Source organism: Humulus lupulus, chromosome 8 (assembly GCF_963169125.1).
Source record: "Humulus lupulus chromosome 8, drHumLupu1.1, whole genome shotgun sequence".
Lineage (NCBI taxonomy): Eukaryota > Viridiplantae > Streptophyta > Magnoliopsida > Rosales > Cannabaceae > Humulus > Humulus lupulus.
This window is the reverse complement of record NC_084800.1, coordinates 140483497-140490375: the sequence shown is the minus strand read 5'-3', so window position 1 is coordinate 140490375 and position 6879 is coordinate 140483497.

Sequence of the window (6879 nt, the reverse complement as noted above, 5' to 3'; positions counted from 1 at the left end):
TGCATGAAAACTATAGAGTTGATTTTCTGCCCTGCATTATCGAAAGTTCCTAGTGTCAGTCATGAGCGAAATTGAGTTAACAGACTTGTATGATGCCCTTGCTCTTGACGAGGACGATCTTGATATCCTGGATGCAGAATCTGACCATGGCCTCCTTCAAGAGGGACTACGCAGTATAGCAAAAACAGTGGTTGGGTCTATATTGTCGACAAGAGTGGTTCCGAGAGATCCATTGACCGCTTGGAAGGAACATCTTTCTATACCAGCGGAAAGTTCTTGCTAGTGGCCCTTCGATGTTTGAAAATCAACTACTAGTCCTGAGGAGATTGGAGATTACCATAAGATGAAATTTACAGAGGTATGTATTTGGGAGGACTAATTGGACCAGTGGAAGAAGTGGATAATAATTCATCGTGGAATTGAATTGCATTGGGAAGTATTTGAGAGTCAGAGCCGTTGTCGATATATCAAAACTGCTTCGAAGGGCCTTCAAGGCACGGCTCCTGGATGGGGAGGATAAAAAATTGCTTCCGCTAAAGTACGAACGACTACTGGAGTTGTGTTTCAATATTGGTATCATTGGCCACCCGTTACATGAGTGTCCACTCCGAAATGACCTTTTAATTGCTGGTTCCAAGCTGCATTATGGGGAATGGATCCGAGCCAATGCGGTTGCTAAAAACAGTCTAACGGTGAACAAACGGAGCCGATGTGAATTGGATGCTACTAGTGTGCCAATTCGACACCAACATACTGGAAGGCAGGGTGGTATCCGCATTACCGAAGGGGCACCGAAACCAGGTTTGATAACGACAACCATGGTTTCCAGTGAAGCCAAACACGGTGACAAAAAAGGAAAGTCTATCAACCCGATAATTAAGGATAAGCCTCTAGGGAAGGAAACTAGGCGTTATATGGAAAAATCTGTATTTATGAAGAAATCGTCCAACTTGGAAAGTTAAGTGTCCTCTTTATCTCGGACACCCAGTAATGGGGTAACTGAAGATACAATTCCTTTTTGGGGGACTACGGGTCTGACTTTTATATACATTGTTTACCAAAAAAAAAAAAAAAAGCGCTGAGGGAGAGAATATCACAACGCCCGACGCCAACGGTAGGAATAAAGTGGAACCAGCTATTTTGGGTCCGACTTTACTTCAATCACAGAGTGGAGAGCTGACTTTCACTGCCATGTCATTTACTAAGGAGGCTCCAGTCCACGTGACCCAACAGTGGGAGTCTTCTTTCTTTCTTCCTGTGCCTAAGGAGTCAACAATCTCCACACGTATACGTACGTGGAACCGTGCATGGATACTAGTTTGGGCAGGATCCTCCCGACTCCTTTCTCTAGGAACAAGAATAGGAAGAAAAAGGTAATCTGCAAGGCTTTCCAAAGGACGGACAGAAAGCACGCAAATCGTCCTCTTATACCATATGCGAAACAGACCCACTTGGCCAAGGGTCGAATAGACCCATGTTCATCAAATGAACAAGTAATAGAACCAATTGTTGAGAAAATGATATTACATGGCCTGAACGATAGTGGTACGATTGAAGAGGACACATCAGCACAGGAAAAGAATCAAGATTCCCAATTCTGTTAGAATATTGTTGTACGATTTTGTGTATAATTCAGTGCCAATTCTGTTAGGATTTTTTGTATTGTACAGGTGTCCTTCCTCTAGAATATTCTTGTAATACCTTTTGCGTATATAAAGCAATACAGAAACTCAGTATCAATTTGAGCTGAGCATATTCATTTGAGTATTTTTCTTCTTTCTTTGAGTTGGTATCAGAGCAAGCTAGACGTTTGTCTTCTCGATGGCTGATATTGGTGATCAGACTCCTGCCATGGCTACTGATGGAAGTGCTGCTACGACAGGGCGCACTGGTTCCTCTGCACAACAACCATTTCAAGCTCAAGCTCCGAATCTGAATGTGCCTCACTTTGGAAGCACCCTCAATCAACCTTTTGCCCTAAGGTTGGACCGCAACAATTTTTCTTTATGGAGAACAATGGTTTCTGCCATTGTCAAGGGCCATCGCCTAGATGGATTTCTCAAAGGCACTATACCCAGGCCACCAGAGTTTCTCTTTGATTCAACTGATGCAGAAGGCAGCATCAGTCCTACAAGACAGGTAAATCCAGCATTTGAATATTGGATTGTGAATGACCAACTTCTTCTTGGTTGGCTCTATGGCTCCATGACGGAAGGGATAGCATCAGAGGTGATGGGTTGTGACTCTTCAGCTTCTTTGTGGCATGCTCTCGAAGCTCTCTATGGAGCTCACTCCAAGGCGAAAGTAGATGAATATAGGACCAGGATACAAACATTTCCAACAGGATCTCTCACCATGGCAGACTATCTTCGGCAGAAACGTCAATGGGCAGATGCCCTCGCTATTGCAGGTGAACCCTATCCTGAATCTCACCTAGTTTCAAATGTGCTTTCTGGTTTGGACATTGACTATCTGCCTATTGTACTCATCATTGAGGCCCGCTCATCCACAAGTTGGCAAGAACTTCAGGATATCTTACTAGCTTCGATAGCAAGATGGATCAGTTAAGTTCTGTTTCTCGCAACAGCAGGCTCCTAAACCCTTCTGCAAATCTTGCAAATAAGGGACATTTCTCTACTGATAGCAGGGGTTCGAATGCAAATACAGGAGGCGGAAATAATGCAAATCGTGGTGGCAACAATCGGTTCAGAGGCAGAGGCGGTCGAAACTATGGATCAAAACCCACATGTCAAATTTGTGGAAAATATGGACATGCTACCACTCATTTCTATAGCAAATATGATGAAGCATGTATGGGAGCATCCTCTAGTGGCAAAAATAACTACAACAAAGGTCAGACGGGTCCTGTAGCTTTCATAGCCTCACCAGATGTGTTGGTTCATGAAGCATGGTATGCTGATAGTGGAGCAACCAGCCATATTACTGCTGAGACAGATAAGATGCAACAGAAGGAAGAGTATAATGGTAAGGAAACACTTATGGTTGGCAATGGCAATCAATTACTAATTCATCATGTCGGCATTGGATATATACCAACCAGAAATAATACTCTCCTATCTCTAAAAGAGATTTTGCATGTTCCTAACATCACAAAAAATTTGATTAGCATTTCAAAATTGACTACTGACAATAATGTTTTTGTTGAATTTTTCTCTGATTTGTGTTATGTTAAGGACAAGATGACAAGGCAGGTGGTGCTCAAAGGAAGACTTAAAGATGGGCTCTATCAATTTGAGATACCACAATCCATTCACAATCGTACCAACCCAGCGCATCACTCATCTAAACCATGTTTTAGTAACGCAAAGTCTGCCAGAAAATCTGTTTTTGTTTCAAATGTAATTCAGCCAGTGACTAAATCTTGTGTTTCAATCAAGGATAAATGGCATAATAGGTTAGGCCATCCATCCAAACATGTTCTGGATATTGTTTTAAGGAAAATGAATGTTAAATCTACCATCAATGAAAGTCATTTTTGTGATGCTTGTCAGTTAGGAAAGTCGCATTCTCTTCCATTTCAGCATAACCCAAACCGAGCCAAAGCATTTCTTGAATTAATACACTCTGATATTTGGGGTCCAGCCCCTATTATGTCCAATAAAAACTTTCGCTTCTATATTCACTTCATTGACGATTTTAGTAGGTACACATGGATTTATCCATTACGAGCAAAGTCAGAAGCAATAATAGCCTTTCGACAATTCAAAACACTTGTTGAAAATCAGTTTGATAAGCGTATCAAAGCTCTTCGCACCGACTGGGGTGGAGAGTATCAATCTTTCACTCATGATGTTGTAGATTCGGGCATCATTTTTAATCACTCTTGTCCACATACTTCCGTTCAAAAAGGAAGAGCCGAACGTAAACATCGCCATATTGTGGAAATGGGACTCACTCTCCTTGCACAAGCTAGTGTACCTCAAAAGTACTGGTGGGATGCATTTCAGACATCTGTTTACCTCATTAATCGCCTTCCCACACCTGTACTTAATAATAAAACACCATTTGAAATTGTCCATTCTAAACAACCTGATTACAAGTTTCTTCGTGTCTTTGGGTCAGCCTGTTTTCCTTGTCTCTGTCCATACCAAAACCACAAATTCCAATTTCATTCCACAAAATGTGTCAATCTTGGCTATAGTGATAGCCACAAGGGTTACAAGTGCTTGAGTAGTACTGGTCGTCTCTATATTTCGCGAAATGTAGTCTTTAACGAAAATGAGTTCCCATTCAAATCTGGGTTCTTGAACACACATCAACCTGAACAACCTGCTACCATAAGTTGTCCTACCTGGTCTACCTCTTTTTATCCACCTTCATCTTTTGCAGGTTCTCATCTTGATGGTGCTCATCCGGGGGACGTACCTAGAGAACCATCTGATTTGTCATCCAGCTCATTGTCTCCTTCTCATAACGCCGATCAGGTATGTTCAATAGATCATATTGTTGATTTTGAAATGTCTAATGCTTCTTCTAGTGTTCCAGCCTCTGAAAATGAACAAATAGCTGCTGATATTTCTGAATCTGCGCCACCAACTACTTCACATGAAGAAATACTACAGCCAGGACATCATATGATCACGAGAGGGAAAGCTGCGATTTTTAAACCCAAGACTTATCTCAGCCAGTCACAGTGGAATCAAATCAGCGAGGAACCACAATCTGTAGAAGAAGCCTTAATACATCCGGGCTGGAATGATGCTATGGTGGACGAAATTAATGCTCTTGTCACAAATAAAACATGGATGCTCATACCAAGGACTCCACAAATGAATGTAGTTGATAACAAATGGGTATTCAAGACTAAAAGAAATTCAGATGGATCGTTTCAACGCTACAAAGCACGCCTAGTAGCCAAAGGCTTTACTCAGCGACCTGGTGTAGACTTTGGAGAAACCTTTAGCCCGGTTATCAAAGCATCTACAATCCGAATAATTCTCACTATAGCAGTAGCTCGAAACTGGGATGTGAGGCAGCTGGATATAAACAATGCATTTCTAAATGGACATCTAGTTGAGGATGTATTTATGAAGCAACCGCAAGGTTTCATTGATAAAAACAGACTAGATTTTGTGTGTAAACTTATGAAATCCCTGTATGGATTACGTCAAGCCCCGAGAGCTTGGTTTGATCGGCTGAAATCAACACTTTTGGGTTGGAATTTTAAGAATTCGAAGGCAGATTCATCGCTGTTTTATTACAGATCAGAGACGTTGGTGATACTTGTCCTAATCTATGTCGATGACATAATCGTAACAGGCAATAACACAGAAAAACTGAAGCAGTTTACAGCCAAACTTAATCAGATTTTTGCTCTCAAAGACCTCGGCTCCTTACACTACTTCTTAGGCATTGAAGTGCAACGTGATGATATTGGTATGTATCTCTGTCAAGCAAAGTATACAGAGGAATTGTTGAAGAAAACAGGGATGCTACACTTGAAGTCAGTACCAACGCCTATGACAGTTGGGAAGATGCTCTCTATCTCAGATGGTGAACCACTCTCTAATCCCACCGAATATAGAAGCCTTATTGGGGGACTTCAATATCTAACACACACACGCCCTGACATTAGTTATGCTGTAAACAAACTAAGTCAGTTTCTAAGAGCGCCTACAACAGCCCATTGGAGTGCAGCCGAAAGAGTCCTTTGATACATCAAAGGTACACCCTATCATGGGTTACACATTCAGTTCTGTGATAAACTTTCATTGACTGGATTCTCAGATGCCGATTGGGCATGTTGTCCTGATGATAGAAGATCCATAGCCGGCTACTGTGTGTATTTGGGAGACTCGCTTGTCTCATGGTCTTCAAAGAAACAATCAGTTGTGTCTAGATCTAGCACTGAATCAGAATATAGAGCTCTCGCACAGGTGGCTGCCGAAATATCATGGATACAAGCTCTCCTTCAAGAACTCGATTTCTCTCTGTCATCTATACCAGTTACATGGTGTGACAACATGAGCGCCAGTGCCCTTGCTTCGAACCCAGTATATCACGCACGCACAAAGCACATTGAACTAGATATTCACTTTGTCCGTGATAAAGTCTTGAACAAGTCACTTGAGATTCGATATATACCATTCAGTGAGCAAATAGCTGACTGTTTTACCAAAAGCCTATCACACTCTCAATTTCGGTTTCTAATTGGCAAACTAGGTGTGGTTTGTACCCCACATAGTTTGAGAGGGGATGTTAAGAAAATGAAATTACATGGCCTGAACGATAGTGGTACGATTGAAGAGGACACATCAGCATAGGAAAAGAATCAAGATTCCCAATTCTGTTAGAATATTGTTGTACGATTTTGTGTATAATTCAGTGCCAATTCTGTTAGGATTTTTTGTATTGTACAGGTGTCCTTCCTCTAGAATATTCTTGTAATACCTTTTGCGTATATAAAGCAATACAGAAACTCAGTATCAATTTGAGCTGAGCATATTCATTTGAGTATTTTTCTTCTTTCTTTGAGTCCAATTCCAACGATCTCTTTTCCGAATTTAGTTGGGGAAGATTGCCTTTGAGACAAGATATCGGCGGTGCCTGCGGAGCAGGACTACCGGACGCCATGAGTATCCTAGTGTGGAATGTCCACGGAGTGGGCAACGATCGGAGATTCCAAGCATTGCAGTCCCACCTACAAGACCACAAACCGGATTGAGTTTTCCTCCCTGAGACATTGAGCCTCCGACATCACCTGGAGTCTCTTATAATTAAATTTGGGTTTAGTGGTAAAATTGTTGTTGAAGGAAATGGCCACAGTGGTGGTCTTTGTTTGTTTTGGTCTTCAAATGTAATGGTTGATCTTATTCACTATTCAATAAATTTTATTGATGCTTATATTCGGTCTCCTAA